We start from the raw sequence: 14,561 nt of genomic DNA on the forward strand, positions 1-14,561 counted from the left end.
TCCAGAAGTTTTTTTTTATGTATCTGGGTGCTCCTGCATTGGGTGCATAAATGTTTACCAAGTTATAGCCTCTTGTTGTATCAATCCCTTTAGAATTATGAAGTGGTCTTTCTTGTCTCTTGTTATGGCCTTCACTTTGAGGTCTATTTTGTCAGATATAAGTATTGCTACCCCAGATTTTTTTTTTCATTTCCATTTGCTTGATAGATATTTTTCCATCCCTTCACTTTCAGTCTGTGTGAGTCCCTTGTTCTGAGGTGGGTCTCCTGTAGACAGCATATATGTGGGTCTTGTTTTCTTATCCATTCAGTCACTCAATTTCTTTTGATTGGAGCATTTAATCCATTTATGTTTAATGCTATTATTGATAGGTACTTGTTTGTAGCCATTTCTGTACTTTATGCCTGTGTTCCTTCCTCCCTTTCTATTTCTTCTTTTTTACAGCATTTCCTTTAGCATTTCTTGCACTGCTGGCTTGGTAGTGATAAACTCCCTTAGCCTTTTTTTTGTCTGCGAAGCTCCTGATTTTCCCTTCAGTTTTGATTGATAGTCTTGCTGGATACAGTATTCTTGGATTCAGTCCTTTGCTTTGCATTACTTCCATTCCCTTCTAGCTTGATGTGCTTCTGTTGAGAAATCATTTGATAATCTGATGGGGTATCTTTCATAGGTAACTCTCTGTCTCTCTCTTGCAGCCTTTAAGATTCTCTCTTTGTTGTTAACATTTGCCATTGTAATTATGACGTGTCTTAGTGTGGGTCTTTTGGGACTCATCTTGCTTTGGACTCTCTGTACTTGTGTAACTTTTTTATTCCCCATATCAAGGAAGTTTTCTGTCATTATTACTTCAAATAGATTTTCTAATCCTTGCTGCTCTTCTTGTCTTTCTGGAAGCCCTTTATACATATGTTACTTCATTATGTGTTGTCCCAAAGCTCCCTTAGGCTCTCCTCCTGCTTTTTATTTTTTTTTCCTCCAGTTGCTATTCAGTTTGGACTTGTTTCTCTACCTTATCTTCTAACTCACTAATTCGGTCCTGTGCTTCTTCTAGTCTACTGTTGAAACCTTCCATGGTGTTTTTGATTATAGCAATATCACTTTTGATTTCTTCCCGATTTTTGCATAGGTTGTTGATTTTCTTGTCCATCCAGCATATGAACTGTACCACCATTACTCTGAATTCATTTTCTGTCATGCTGCATGCCTCCATTTCACTTATTTCCTTTCTTGGTGATTCTTCCTTTTCTTTCCTCTGGGGATTGTTTTGTTGTCTCCCCATTCTAACTATCACCAGAAGGTTCAAACACCGAGTTGTGGGGGCTTGGGCTATGTGCAGTGGGAGTTTCGCACCACCCAAGTGTCACTGAAGAGCTCCGACACCAAGACATGTGGCTGTCAAGGGTTGGTGGAGTCACGCTCGCCCAGGATCAGAGTCACCAGCACTCAGTGTGGCCTCGTGCGTGCACCTAGAATCAGGGACCCTGCCTGTGCCGTGCTGAAAAAGAGACCCTGCTGGCATGTGCTGAAAAGCAGAGTCCCCTAGCATGTGCCAGGTGTCAGAGTCCCTCTGTTCCCCCACCGAGAGTTGAGTATCAGAGTCTCTGTTGCTTGGTGCAGCCTCATGCTGAGAATCTGGGTCCCTGTGTGTGCATGCACCAAGAATTGGAGTCATTGGCTCTTATTGTACGTGCACTGGGAATCAGGAATCCCAGGAGCGTGCGATGAGAAACAGTGTCAATTCACTGGTGCTCAGTGCTGACTCTCACATGGAGAAACAGGGTCCCTGGTCTGCTTGGGGGACCAGGTTGCACAGCTGCCCTGTGTCGGCAGGAGGTCCACTCCTGTGCTGCAGAAAACAGACTTCCGTGTGCACTTGCCCAGGCTCAAATTCAGGTAGTGGAGCCGCCCTGTGTGGGTGTGGGGTCTGGTCGTTGGAGTGCACACTGTGGGAAACAGCCTCCCAGTGTATGCACGTCTCGGCTCAAATTCAGGTAGCAGAGCCACCCTGTGTGGGCAAGAGGCCTGCTTGCTCGGGGTGGGTCTAGCAGTTCCTATGGTGCTGCAGGGAGCCTGCAGGGAGGGGGATGGGCTCTGTGACTCACATAAATCTGTGGCCGGGAGCGCACTGATCACCAGGGAACAGCTCCTGTGTTGAGTGTCAGTGCATGTCATAGAGACTGGTCATTCTTCTGTTCAGTCGATTTGCATATGAGCCTTTTATTGTATAGGATAGTGCAAAGAATATCTCTGTATATTCATATTTTTTATACATGGTTTATGGCAGTTAAAAGTTTTTCCCAGTTTGCTTTTTTATTTTGTTTATGTATTTTTAAAAATACTTTTTTTATGAAACACATTTTTGAGGTTCAATTTATTGTGTTTGAAAGACCTTCCTTATTTCAAGATAACAAAGAGAATCCTCCCCCTTTTCTTTCAGTTCTTTTATTGTTTCATTTGTTCACATTTAACATTTGACCCATTAGAATTTTTCTGACAAAATGTGTAAGATGGGGATCCAATTTTAGATTTTAACAACTTATACAGGGTGTCCCCTCAAAATGTATACACACTTTAACATCTGAGAACTTAATTTTGAAAATTAAATGTATTTTAATAAACACTGCCTTTATAATTATTCAAAGTGTGTGTATACTTTTTTGGGGGACACTCTATATTGGATAATTTATCCTTCACCCAATGCCCCACTGGTTTGCAATGAATTGGTTATTTTGGCTGGGAATGACCTATGCATGTCATGGCTTTATAAAGATTACAATATTTTTAAAAAGCTTTATTGAGATTTAATTTACACATCATAAAATTAACCAACTTAAAGTATACAGCTCAATGTATATCACAACATAACTTTTTAACATTTTCAAGACCTCAAAAAGAATCCTTATACACATTAGCAGTCACTTCTCATACAAAATGCTTTGAAGGATTGCATTGAATTATGCAAATTTATAGAATATGTGCTAACATGTATTTTCCCCACCATTATGCTTCTTTGGAGTTAGAAAATCAAAGCTCTGGAGATATTGGTATTCTTGAACAGATCTGTCCTTGATGTGAATTGTAAATGACCATCTATTCTATATTTCTATAGGGATTACAAAGTAATAAGTTTTTAGATTTCAAACACATACTGAAAAAAATTACTTTATGGAACTGTAGATTTAAGAACCTTCATGTTGATGTGTGTTTTGAATCTGTAAGGCAAGGATGTAGTATACAGTATTTTGTAAATATATTTTTAGTGATGAAATACTTTATTCTTGCTAAACTAGCCATGGAAAACACTTGGGGAAATACTGAATAATTCAGTGTAAAAATTGGACTTCTAGAAAATGTATGCACAGATTGAATCCCTTTGTAAATAGTATTTTTCCTTTTATTTAAAAAATAAAACAAATCCATGCAGGTACAGTCAACCCATATTTGACAAGGGAGCCAAGAATACTCCATGGGAAAAAATAGTCTCTTCAGTAAATAGTGGTGGGAAAGCAATATTCACATGCAGAAGAATGAAATTGGACCCCTAACTTACACCACTCAAAAATTAACTAGAAATGGATTAAAAACTTCAATGTAAGATGCAAAACTGTAAAACCTATAGATGAAAACAGGAAAAAAATCCTTGACATTGGTTTTGGCAACACATTTTTTTTTTTAATATGGCATGAAAAGCACAGCCACCCAAGCAAAAATAAACAAGTGGGACTAAAAAGCTCCTGCACAGCAAAAGACACAATCAACAAAATGAAAAGGGAACATATATAACGGGAGAAAATATTTGCAAACCATGTATCAGGTAGGGCATTAATATCCAAAATATATAAGGAACTCATATAACTCAATAGCAAAAAAACAATCTGATGGAAAATGGGCAAAAATTCTGAATAGACATTGTCCCAAAGAAGACATACAAACTGCCAACAAACACATGAGAAGATGCTCAGCATCACTAATTGTCAGGGAAATGCAGAGAAAAACCACAGTGTGATAGCACCTTGCACCTATCAGAATGGGTATTATCAAAAAGAGATAAGGAGTGTTGGTGAGGCTGTGGAGACACGGGAACCCTTGTGCACTAGTGCAGCCACTATGGAAAACACTATAACAACTAAAAAACAACGCAAAACATTAAAAATAGAACCACCACATGACCCAGCCATTCCACTTCTGGTTATATGTCCAAAGGAAATGAAAACAAAATACTGAAGAGACATCTGTACTTCTACATTCATAGCAGCATTATTCACAATAGCCCAGATGTGGAAACAACCTAAGTGTCTATTGATAGATGAATGGATAAAGAAAATGCGGTGTATACATACAGAGGAATACTAGTCAGTCATAAAACGAAGGAAATCCTGTCATTTGTGACAAAATAGATGAGCCTTGAAGGCATTATACTAAGTGAAATGAATCAGACAGAAAGACAAATAATGTATGATATCACTTATATGTGGAATCTGAAAAGTTGAACTCATAAACACAGAAAGTGAAATGGTGGTTTTCAGGGGCTGGGGAGTGGGAGGAAGGGGGAGATATTGGTCAAATGGTCAAACTTCCAGCTATAAGATGAATCTGTTTTGGGGATCTAATGTATAGTATGGTGTCTATAATTAACAATACTATAGTATATACTTAAAATTACTGAGAGTAAATCTTAAATGTTGCCACTATATACACAAAATGATAATTAGGGGGGTGGATGAAAGTGTTAATTAATCTGCTTGTGGTAATCATTTCACAAGAACCAGGATTATAAATCCACAAGTGACTATCAAATCTTCACATTGTACCCCTTACACTTACACAATGTTATATGTCAATTATATCTCAGTAAAACTAGGAAAAAAAACCCTGTAGTTGTGAGAAATGTACAATGGTGCAGCTGCTATGCAAAACAGTATGACAATTCCTCCAAAAATTTCACACAGAATTACCATAACATCCAGAAATTCCGCTTCTGGGAGTTTACCCAAAAGAAGTGAAAATAGGGACTCAAAAAGATATTTGAACATCCATGTTCACAGAAGCGCTTTTCACAACAGCCAAAAGCTAAAAGCAACCCAGGTATCTATCAACAAAGGAATGGATAAACAAGATATGGTACATGCATACAATGGGATATTACTCCACCTTCAAAAGGAACAAAATTTTCACACGAACTACAACATGGAAGAATATTTTTTTAATTGAATTTATTGGGGTGACACCAGTTAACAAAATTATACAGGTTTCAGGTGTACAGTTCTACAACACATCATCTGTACACTGTATTGTGTGTTAACCACCCCAAGACAAGTCTCTGTCCATCACCATTTATCCCCCTTGATACCCTCTTCCACTGTCCCCTACCTTTCTTCTCTCCCCACTCCCCCACAGCAATCACCACACGGTTGTCCCTGTCCATTAGCTCCTTTTCTTCTTTTCTCTTTTTGGCTCAATCACTAGCCACTCTCAGCTTCCCCGTCCCCACCCCACAACAGTTGTCAGCCTGCTCTACCTATGAGTCTGTCTCTATTTTGCAGAAGAATCTTGAAGACCTTATGCTAAGACAAATGTTGTATGTTTCTACCTATATGATGTAACTGGAACAGTCAAAACTATAGAGACATGCCCTAACTAGTTTGGCTCAGTGGATAGAGCATTGGCCTGTGGACTGAAAGGTCCCAGGTTCAATTCCGGTCAAGGGCATGTACCTTGGTTGCAGGCACATCCCCAGTAGGAGGTGTAAAGGAGGCAGCTGATCGATGTTTCTAACTCTGTATCCCTCTCTGTAAAAAAATCAATAAAATATATTTAAAAAAAAAAACCCTATAGAGACAGACAGTGGAATAATGATTTCCAAGTGCTGAGGGGAGGAGGAAGAGAGGAGTCAGTGTTTAATGAGCAGTGTTAGTTGGGGAAGATGGAAAGTTTTGGAAATGGATGGTGGTATGATAGCTGTACAGTACTGTGATGTGCTTAATGCCACAGACCTCTATGCTTAAAATCATATATTTTATGTTGTGTATACTTTACCGTAATTAAAAATACTAAATAAAAAATATTGGAATGGAGAAAACATAGTGGTTTTTTTATTACTCTGCTGGGTGTTTTAGAGACAACATATTCATAACCCCACACGACTTTTATTTTACAAACAAGAAAATTGAGACTGAGGGCTCAGGTCCACACAGCCATAAAAATGGCTCAGGCAGGATTTGAACTGAGCTCTTTTTGTTTCCAAACACTTGAGTTCTCCCCTGTATCCTGTGAGGTGAACTGTAACATTACTTCATGACAAAGGGCTGGACTTGATTATTAAGTCAAGTTGAAAATGTGTTTTGCCTGGAAATCATTAGGAAGAGGATAGGTAACCAGGGCAGCCAAAACAAGACGTATCCTTGGCCTGCAGGGGAGATTTCACAACAGCAGGCTTTTCCTTCTCTAGCTGCATGAGGAGTGGCCCTGTGAGTGAGACAGGATGGAACCTTAGATGTTCGTGACTTCTGTTCTGTGGTTCCTCATCTCTTACTGTGAGGCTCCAGTTTTCCTCCCCAGAACTGCTCCTTCCATTGGCCATGCATCACCTTCCCTTGTCCTGTCACTATGTCTTCTATAAGACCACACACCACAATGTTATGGCTATTTTTGTTGTTGTTAATCTTCCCCCAAGGTTATTTTTTCCATTAATTTTTAGAGAGGATGGGAAGGAGGAAGAGAGGCACAGAGAGAGAAACATTGATGTGAGAGAGACACATTGATGGGTTGCCTCTCACATGCACCTCGACCAGAGCCGGGGAGGTATGCACCTTGAGTGGGAATCAAACCTGAGACCCTTCAGTCCTCAGGCCAATGCTCTAACCACTGAGTAAAACTGGCTAGGGTTGTTAAGGCTATTTACTTGCTTTTTCTCCACCAACATATAAACTCTGTATCACCAACATTTAAGACAAAGATTGGTCTACAATTAGAGGCTCAACTAAGATTGAAAGAAGAAAAGATATTCATTCATCAATATTTATTTTTATCTATAGCTTTGGCTGCTTTATGTAAAGTGCTATGATGGCACAACAGTGATAAATACTGACATCTGTCAAACATATTGTAATGTTAAGTCCATATCATCTTCTCAAAGACCCTTTTTGTGGTAGGTTGGACAGGGAGCTGATGTCTAGAGAAGTCAGGTAACTTCTTCATGGCAACCACACCAGTGTCAGACCAGAGATTTGAACCCAAGTCTTCAGTTTCGTGGATTCTTCTTAGAGAGCTGTCTGTTTAATACACTCAAAAGCTACCATAATGATATGGGCATGGGACCAACATTTGCCAAAATTCTCAAAGAAAGAGTAAACACCATACCTTGCTCTGGGATGGTGGGTTGCTCCAGGACTCTAAATCCACAAAAGACCGAGGATCTTTCATGAGAGCTCAGCGAGAAGCTTGCTTTGGTACCAGACAGAAAAACAGATCCAAGTTCTCAGAGATTTCCAAATAGTTGTGCTAAAAATAATGTTCTCCTTTAGTCCCAAAGAGTCAGAGGCCTTGGAAGTCATTCATCAAGTGAGGCGCAGGCAGGGGTTGGTTAAAACTATGGTTTTGTTTGACATAAACCTTACGAGCCTGCTTTTGTTGACAAAGTTTACAGGCGCCTCCATTTCTGTGTGCTATGGCCTCTTTTCCAGATTTGTTTACTTAATTTTTTCCCTCTTCATTTGTTTTCCACTGAGGGAATGTTTCAGGGAAAAAAATTACTCACTGGCTGGAAATTAGTTGTTAACTTAGAAAAAAGACTCACTTTCTATTTGAGAATTTTCAAGGTAGAGCCTTCAGATTCTGGACATGGGGTGGTGTCTTGGGGAATAACAAGGAGATTTGTCCCTGTTCTGATAAACATGGCAGAAAAATGGTCCCTCGTTCTACATGCTGCAAAATGAAACAGAGTTATGAGTAGGGTACTGATGTTTTCTTTGTTTCCTGATAAATGGACAATTAATTGGGTATTCTTAACAGCCTAATATGTCTTTGTTCTTGTAGAGAACTGACAGTAACAACTCAATGGGCAGAATGGTTCTTCAGATCCTATGACCACTTGTCTTTGATGCAATCAATTTTGTTGTTTCCTTCTGATAGGTACTTATATCTCCTTAGCAACAGCACTATGTAATCCATGATGTCATTTATGGAAATGAAGTGACTGAAAAATCTTGTTTTCATCTTACTTTCTCCATCATTATTCTCAAGCAACTGAGAACTCTAATAGTTAGGGAAGTGCACTCTGACCACGAATTTGACCAAGAAGCTCAGTGGACTTCGCATTCCCATAAGCTTCATTTTGCCTTTGCTATCCACCCTCCCATCCCAAGGAAACTGTCTTTTGAATTTGCTGGCCGTTCAAAATTTGAGTGCCATCATAGGGTGGTAAAAGCATAAACAAAGGAGTGAGGCACAGGTTTTCACTAAATTAGCATAAGATCTTTTTATTTCTTAATTAAATAAAATTGACATTGTAACATCGTATAAGTTGAAGTTGTACAGAGTACCACCTTGAAAAAATTTATATATTGTAATATGATTGCCATTGTAGTGTGTTTTTTTTTTTTTATCACATTTCACAATTAGAGTGCAATATTATTATCTATATTCATTATACTGTGCATTTAGGTCCCTATGGCTTAGTCACTACTCATTACAAGTTAGTACCCTTAAACACCATCCACCTTATCTTTGTGTCCTCATCCCATGGTAAGCTACAGATTAGGGCCTTAATCTCTGTTATTTTTTTTTCTCATCCTCAAGATAAAACTTGTTTTTTATTATTTCTAGGTTTCCTCACAATTCTTAATAGTCTCTAAAAAGTGCTTGTGCTGGATGGGATAGAATTTAAGAAAATGGTTTCAGCCACTTCTATGCATATAGTCATAGAAGTCTCCTGGAAGGAGATTTTTGTTGTTATTGAGAGAAGTCACACCAATGGCTTTTCATGCTGTACATCAAAGGAGGAACTTGGGAGTGGCTCCATGAAGGTTCTTCCTCTCAAGTACCCTTGGCTAGAGAGGGGTTGAGATTATTTGCTTAAAGCATCTAGGACCTTTGGAATGAAAGGAACCAGGGTTCAACTTTTTCTCTCCATGATGTAAATGTAGGGAAATTAGTAATAGACAGTAGAATTGGCCTGTTTCAAAGCCTATTGCAAAGTAAAACACTATAGAGCACAGGATGGAAATGACCAGGAGGTAAATGGGAATCTGGGTAAAGAGACCTAAAGGAATCTGGAACGGCCAGCTTGGGTACATATATGAATGAGGCTGAAACTAACTGCTTTCAGTTATTCTGTCAAAGCAGCTATCCGTTGCAGGATGGTTGAACACATGCTGGTGAATTGAAAGTCATTATATTAGTAGTGGGGTAATAAGAGATTAATCCTGGGGTCATGGAGAGCATCCCCTAGCAATGGACAGGCATCTACTGGATTGTGCATGAGTAGTGTCACCATTTGGTGGCAGCTAAAGCAACAGGGAGAGTAGGCAATGAAAAGTTTTGCTTTCCACTAACTACCTGAAAAGCCTCTACTGATCCTGGAAGTATGTTCAGTCAGAGAGAGACAGCATTTAAAGATCTGGGGCACACAGCAGGCATGGCAGCCAGGAGAGAACCATGCAAAGGGCATCTATTAAGGTAAAGTACTTTGGTCATGTTTTTCTAATTCTCCTACTTCCTGATCTGACTCCAGACATGCCTAAAGTGGAAAGAGCGGTAGGATTGGGGGGAGATTGAAAAAGCATAGCATATCCTGAGCTAAAGAAGTGCAAAGGAAACAGGCTTTATATTGGATGTAAAATTGAAGTTTTGACTTATATTTATCTTTTTCAATATCTGAAAATAAGTCACAGCTGACTAGTAAGATTGTTCATGTAACTGAAAATGACCAGAAAGTTAAGGAATTTGCCTGAGATGTCATGAAAAGGTAGGAAGAAAGACCCAACAGAATTTGACTAGAAAAATCGATAGGAGAAAATGAGGTTGTCTCTTATTTATACCCTATTAAGGACAGATGAGACACCATTTGATAAAATCAGTAAACTCTGGAGAGTGTTCTAAGGAAAAGTAAAGGGTGTTATGAGAGTGTTTAGTGGGGAGACTTAGTTGAGATTATGATTCAAGTTTGCCTAAAGAAATGACATCTGACCTGAAATAGGAAACAGGAGTAGGCATTAACCAGGAAGAGGGGTGGGAAAACACCTTCAGGCTGAGGAAATGCCATATGCAAAGGCCCTTTGGTAGAATGATTTTTGAAAGAAGGTCATACATTGAAAGGAGCAAAAGAGAACAAGTGCCTGGAAGGAAGATGTGCCTGAACCAGGCAGGCATGACTCTTCTGGCCATGGGAGGTTCTGATTTTGATCCTGTGGGTAGTAGTGACACCACTGTAATTAACTAACTTATTAATTAATTAACAGAAAAGGAGCAAAGGAAAGACCAAATAATATAGGCAGAAAGCTGCTGTTTAACACTCCTCAGGTCTGTCCCTTGAAGATCCTGGGGGAAGAGACTGGATAAAGAAAGAATAGACACATGCCCAGAAAACTCTAAATGACGTAAAGAGGGTGCTTGTTTGTCAGTTATACCTGGGAATAGGTCATTGGCCAGAATAGGCATAGCCACTGCAAGGGCTTGAAATCTGAGATACATAAGTTTCTGAACAAATGGAGTTCCCTTTCTTGGCCTTCTTGATCTATTGGGACTCTTGTCCCTGTGTTCCAGAGACTAAAAGTGCCTGACCATTGTCTAATGGATTACAAGTAGCCTGATGCTCTGCTGGACTCAGCTTCACCATGGAATGGAAATTCTGGACACTGGCTTCGCTTTCAGCTCTGCTGGATCCCAGCTGCACCTTTTCTGGGACTGGCTTAAGGGAAACGGGCCTTTATAAACTGAGGGACATAACTACACAAATACAAATCACTCATTCTCCCATGCCAGTGTAAGAAAATTCTTTTCCTCAAGTTATTGTAAGAACCGCATTCCCACTAACAACAGAGAGATTCCACCAGTGCAATTCTTCAATAACAGAAGGACCCCCTGAAAAGCTGTGAGTGGGATGTTATGAGACATATTGTCATCTCCCCCTCAACCCTAGTTCGCTTACAATAATGAAGATGATATAAGTAGAGGTGATGCATGTTTCCACTTTCCTGGCTTTTAAAGGTGAGTTCAATAAGATATGAAGACTCAGTTTGGTTTCTGAACAGAATCTGCTTTCATTATAGCACAAGATGTGAGTCCTTATGACAAAAGGAGTTGGCGTATTTTTTAAAAAAGAAAATTCACCCATTCATCAAATGAACAAATGTCATGTTTCCCTACTATGTGCCGGACCCTGGCCAGGCCCTGGAGATAAGGAGTTCAAAGAGGAAGACAGTCTCCCCAGGCACCTGGAGCTCCCATGCCAGGGGGAATTTCACATCCTTGTGGAAAGAGGAAACCTCAGAGGTCATTAGTCTGATTTTCCATTTTGTAGATGGAAACACAGATTCCATTGAGAAATGATTTGCCCAAAGGCCACTTTTATGCACAATGCCATAATTAGATCTTGGGTCTCTTATATTATTTATAAGATTCCTCTGCAGAGCAGAGCCTTTCACCAAGACCTGATTCCTAACTTCACATGGAGAAGACACTACACTATTTTTTTTTAAAGATAAAAATATCCATTATTGTGGATAATTGGGAATTAACAGTATAGTATTATCCCAGATCATGATACTTGATCCTCATCTTTATGCCCAAAACACCACTTCTAGTATTGTAACTCATAAGAAAATTTTTAAAAATTACAAACATATTTGCTATCTCTCAATGCCAAACATTTCTCAGGAAAATGTTGAGAGATCAAATGGATGACTTGGTCCCATGAACCCACCACCCAGCTTAACAGTCACCCATGGGGAATCCTGTTTCATGCATACACCCATTCACTTGTCCTCCCTTTGCCCACAAATCCCATACATGGCATCATTTATTCCATAACTATTTTGGGAAAACCTAGACATTTTTATCATCTTGAGTAATATAACAGATTGACACCATGCATCTCAATCAGCCCTTGAGGCCTTTTAACCAAAAATGAGCATACTTTAGATCAGTAAAAAATGTCTTAAAAGCACTTTAACACAAACGGCTATATTTTATACTAAATGTTTTAAATGTAATTTTATGTAGCTGTCAAGATTTTTCAGTGAAGTTTTCAGAGAGCAGGGGGAGTTCTCCGATGGCTTGTTACAGAAATTCCAAGAAGACTTGGATTCTGGGAAGGAAAATTGCAGAGAGGTCTTCAATGTTGCCACACGTGAAGATGGGTGGGGCTGGGCCCAGGTGTTCCAGTTGTTGGTTCTCACTGACAAAACCTGCCACACCATCAAGATTCTTTAGGAAACACTCTCTAGTGAGGCTGTCTTTAAAATGTTCGGTAATCCTGGAGTCTTGGAATTGGAAAGCTAACAGCAACACGTTCCTGAACAATGTTTGGCATTGAGAGATAGCTTTATTGTGTGTGTGTGTGTGTGTGTGTGTGTGTGTGTGTGTGTGTGTGTGTTTTAAATTGAGATATAATTGACATATAACATTACATTAATTTCAGGTATACAATCTCTTGGGTTGCATTTACACTGCTCACCACTGTATGACAACATAATCCAGGGGAAAGTAAGCTCTACAATGGTCAGGCACCTTCAGTCTCTGGAACACAGACAGTGCCATGGAATGTCTGATTTGGAAGTAACTTCAGAGGGTGGTGAAGCCAGCCTCCACTGATGCTTGACCATAGACGTGTGTTTTGTGGAGAGAACATCAAAGCTTGTTCCCAGCAGTATTGCCAATTGTGCTGTCTCTGGGTTGGATGGCTCCAAATTCCCTACACACCCTCAGCCAGGGGTTAAGCCCTGTTCATTAGTAATTTCACAGAACTAGTTTTGTGCTGAGAATGTTAAGATGCTCAACCTCCCTTGTCAGATTGGATATAAGTGATGAGACACACTGCCTGGGTTGAAGTTATCTCTTTATCTCCCTCGGTAGATAGCTCAGGAGGACACGAGAGGCAGCTTTGTGTTTGGACAGAACTATCACCCCCCCTGGTGTGGACGGGGCTCAAGGACACCAGGGGCCCTTAGTCACCAGGCTTTTCTTCTAAGGGGTCTTTGAAGAGTGGGACTTCCTTATAAAGCTTTCCAAGAGTCCTTGCTCAAGGATCAAAGAGTCACATGACCAGGGAGGAGGTAGAATCCATTTATATCTCTTCCACACCCAAGATGTCAGCCCTGCTAGTCCTCCCCTCAAGGCTCTGCACTGGCCAGGACCTACTGGTGACCTTTGCCCTGGTCATTTGCTGTGGTTTGAACTTCCTTTGCTTCTTAGTCTGTCTAGAACCTCCCACTTATCCAGGTCGAGCTGAACACCAGCTCTGCTAACTCAAGGTGGTTTATTCATCCAAGCAAGTTTATCCAGCATCCCCCTGTCTCAGGCACTGGCCATGCATTAGACAAGACCATTCTGGTCCTCACACATACTTCATTTTCTAGGAGCACTCTGATTTTAAGTGTTATTGCTCTCTTTCAACCTGCATGATCTTTCTTTCTATTTCTTCACTTGGTTCAACTCCACATTCATTTTTGAAAATCACCATTAATCTTCAACTATGTGCCCAGGCATTGGTCAACACCTTTGAGCAGACTCGATGAGGCCTCAGAGTCTGCAGTGGGCTAGAGAGCTACACAACAGTTAGGATTTTCACTATTATTGGTTTTATTTTATATATGGAAAAAAATGGAGGCACAAGTAGCATCTTGTCTGAGATTACACAGTCTTAGACTCTTAACCACTACATGTTATGACCTCTTTTCGGTAACTATACACATTAAGGACAGCAAGTGCTACAGTGAAAAAGAAGAGGGATTAGAGACAGACACTAAAAAGGGGGACCTAATTTAATTTGAGGGATTAGGAAGGGACATTTAAGAGGATTCCTGAGGATGACTTAGCCGGGTGAAGACAGAAGAAGAGCCATGTAAGATCTTGGGGCAGGAGAGGGCTTTGGGAATTCTAGAAAATGAAAGGAAGGTGGGTTGGCATTTATATGACAAGGTGACCTACATAGCAGAGGTGGTCAGAGAAATAGGCAAGGTGGGGTAATTTTAGGGCTTTGAAGAGTGTAGATTTTATCTTAAGAGCAATGGGAAGGGAACCATCATCTTCCTTATGATTAAAATGGTGTTCTGGCTGCTGTGCAGAGAGTGGATTAAAGAGGGGTGGAGAGGCTGATGCAGCCAAGCAGACAAGAGATGATCATGGCTGGGCCACTGTGGTGTCAGGAGATAAAGAGAGACATGGAGAGATTTTGAACATATTTTTGTTTAAGTTCTGATGGATCAGACATAGTTTCCTATGGGAAGCTGCTTCTGTACTCAACACCAGCCAGCTCCATATCACCTTCTCTCTGTTCTCGTGGCCCCCCACCCTATTATCTCCTGGGTGATGATCTCCATTTATTTCATCTGCTAACTTCCTGG

General features: G+C 40.1%; 1 protein-coding gene across 2 annotated transcripts in view; it reads right to left on the minus strand.

Moving 5' to 3' along the window:
* C1QTNF7 (C1q and TNF related 7) overlaps positions 1 to 14,561 on the minus strand; it is a 59,739-nt gene that overhangs the window by 11,942 nt on the left and 33,236 nt on the right. The window contains exon 1 of one of the 2 annotated variants that reach the window (XM_080681994.1): positions 7,360 to 7,666. The exons of the other annotated variant lie outside the window; for it this stretch is intronic. The gene's annotated coding sequence lies outside the window, so the exon portion shown is untranslated. Of the gene's footprint in view, positions 1 to 7,359; positions 7,667 to 14,561 lie in introns of those variants that run through there. 2 annotated transcript variants of the gene reach the window in all.

Source organism: Plecotus auritus, assembly GCF_963455305.1.
Source record: "Plecotus auritus genome assembly, chromosome: 1".
NCBI classification, from domain to species: domain Eukaryota; kingdom Metazoa; phylum Chordata; class Mammalia; order Chiroptera; family Vespertilionidae; genus Plecotus; species Plecotus auritus.